The sequence below is a fragment of the Cupressus sempervirens genome, chromosome 3, assembly GCF_028749045.1.
Source record: "Cupressus sempervirens isolate cs-2001-9-10 chromosome 3, ASM2874904v1, whole genome shotgun sequence".
Taxonomy (NCBI): Eukaryota; Viridiplantae; Streptophyta; class Pinopsida; order Cupressales; family Cupressaceae; genus Cupressus; species Cupressus sempervirens.
This window is the reverse complement of record NC_143120.1, coordinates 434,455,365-434,458,359: the sequence shown is the minus strand read 5'-3', so window position 1 is coordinate 434,458,359 and position 2,995 is coordinate 434,455,365.

Genomic DNA, 2,995 nt, shown 5'->3' with positions numbered 1-2,995 from the left:
TCTTCATTTTAGTGGCCATTTTAAGGTCTATGACCACTCTAGATTTAACAAGATCATAAGTTCCAAAAAAAATTTCTCCATTGTCAGTATCTTTTGCAAGTAGTGTTGTTATTTTTGTTGAGGCTTGATCAACATCAAGTTCATAACCTAGTGGCCTAAGCCATCTCAGTCTAGGTATGACTGCTTGTATATATGTGTAATTAGTATCCACAAGAAAAAAAATGTCCTTTACATGCTACTCAACCAGTGAGACTGGTATCCTCATCCTTTGTTTCATGGACTTCTTGAAGTCCTCAAAGTACCTTTTCATCTAAGAATCAAAATTGTCTCCCATTTGATCAATGTAGCCATTGATTTGCGTGACAATTGTCTCGTTACGATCCCATCTAACCTTTCCAACTGATGGAAATTCCTTCATAACATAGAAAAATATTCAAACCAACAGTGATCTGAATTTGCATTGGGCTCCTTTTGATTTCCTTATGGCTCCAAAATTTTCATTGATTTGTTGTAGCATGAGCTCTACTAGATCATATGTGTGGTCCTTTACAAGTTTGTATGCTACATCAATTGCTATGCATGGCATGCTATTCAATTTTCTTGATTGATAGAATTTATGAGATATGACTCTAACAACAAAATCAAGTAGTGGATCAGTAATGGTATCAATGGTCATTCCCCTATTATTCCATTTGGCACTAGTTTTCTTCTCTATGACCTCCTTTTTATCACTTCTCAAGGTCTTGGGCCAATCTAGGGTTGGAAAACCAGTTACCCTATGAAAAATTTTCTTCATAACCTTCACTGGCCCTATTTCTAACCATAATGACCCATCATGAATTTGACTCAACACTATATGGATCCATTCAATCTTAAACACAATGGGGAAAACTAGGGCTTTAGTTAAACCCTTCTTTTCAACAATTTAAAACTTGTCTTTTAGTATACCTTTGTCACACAGCTTATCAAAGGCATTAAAAAACTCTAAGTCACCTATGGCTCCAATCTTATAGTTATAGCATTTTTTGATGTCTTGGACCATTACAACTTTGTCTAGAATGACTAACAAAGCACCAGTAGGGTCATTTCTATAGGCAACTTCAGGGATGGGCCTAAACTCTTGCTATTTGACTTCATTACTAACAAGTTGAATTTCATGACTTTCCTTCCCCTTAGTGATTTTTGACCCAGATGCCATCGTTTACCCAACTAGGGTTTAAAATTAAATAAACTTTCAAGTTCTGTGTAGCTTGGCACTTAAGTGAAATACCTATTGATCAATGAACTAGAGTTGAGTTGTGGTTGGAATCATTACAAATCACTACTAAATCATTGTGTGATCACTTATTCTCTCTACTCAACTTTTCTCTTTGTTCGAATGGGTTGAAAATGAATGATTTTCACCTTTATTAGGTTCAAAAATATAGCATTTATTGCATTTGTCCTTACTATTGTACACTTGACTTCCAAAGATTTTATCAACTTGGCTTCCACTAAAGTTCATCTACTCAGCAACTACTATCTAATTTCACTCATCATCAACTAAACTTTTCAATTGATTGGCAGCCACTAACATATCTTACTCAGCATCCACTAGTCTATTCAACTCGGCATGTATTGAAGTTTTACTCGACAACCAAAGGTAGCTTGGCATCATCTTCTAACTTTTAACTTGGCATCTTTTCTCCTACATATTTCTTCTTTGCAATACTTCTATGTTTCCTTGGGCTGATGTATGATACATCTTTATATGTATCAGCCCCATGTATCTATCTTGTGCTTAATTGGATGAGGTGTGATCACTTGACCTCTTGGGTGAAGTGATCTCTCCATTTAATGTGTTGCATTCATCTTTCTTCTTCCATGTCTTGTTCATTTTTCCTCTTATTTGTTCAACATCAATCTTCTCTTTTCCTTTGTTGACTTCAATCTTTGGTGCTTTTAACTTTGTAGGATAGTTTCTGCTGATATGACCAATCTTCAAATAAATAAACATGTAGTTTGGTTTAGCCACCTACTATAACTTCCCTTGAAATGTGTCCTTATGCAATTTTCAGGAATGTGTCCATACTCTTGACAATAGTGACAATTAAACCTGGTATTGTAATCCCAATTGTAGTGATGTGCATGATTGATTCCTTTTGTAGGCTAATTAGGTGTCCACATAGGCTTTGATCTACATTCAAATGCACTATGTCTATAATTTTTGAAGTTGTAGCAGTGACCTTCAAATCTTGGTGTCCTTATGGTCTTGGTTCTGTAGTCTTGTGTTGAATGTCCTTGCTTTTTGAAATGGTGACAAAAGTTTGCATTTGTAGGCTTACCATGCTGATGACTATTCTTGCTTCTACACACATTAGAGGTATGTCCCTTTTTACCACAGAAATGAAAAGTAGGTTTAGTGTTCTTACCTTTTTTGCTTCTTTCTTCTGCAATCTTAGATGATTCTTCTTGTTTAGTGTAGATGTAGCCAAGTCCCGAAGTATCATTACTAGCCCTTTGTGATTTCAGCAATTGCTCAAAGTACTTGATGGCCTCATTGGGTTTGTTGTAACTTTCTGCTATTTCATTTTCTCTCTTCAATTTATTCTACAATTTTTCATTCTGCATCTTCAAGGTGGAGATCTCAATGTCCTTCATGTTTAGCTCATGATGAGCATTCATCATCTAGCTTAAGGTATCTAGCTACATGTTTGAGATCTTTTCAAATTTAATTGTCTTCTCTTCTAGCCTATTGGTGAGATTTTTCTTGTCATATTCTATCATGGCCTTGTCTTCAATAGCTCTTTTCTTTTGTTTAGTCACTTCACAAAGCATTATGGCTTGTGATTCCTATTCAAGCTTGAGTAGTCAGATTTCTTCAGCTTGTGCTCTATTTTTCTCCATTAATTCTACTATTGTTGCATTAAATTCCTTGGAATCTCCATTGGAAAACACTTGTGTGGTGTCAATCTCCTTGTGGTGTATGTCATTTTCAGCAATGGCTATCTCCTTC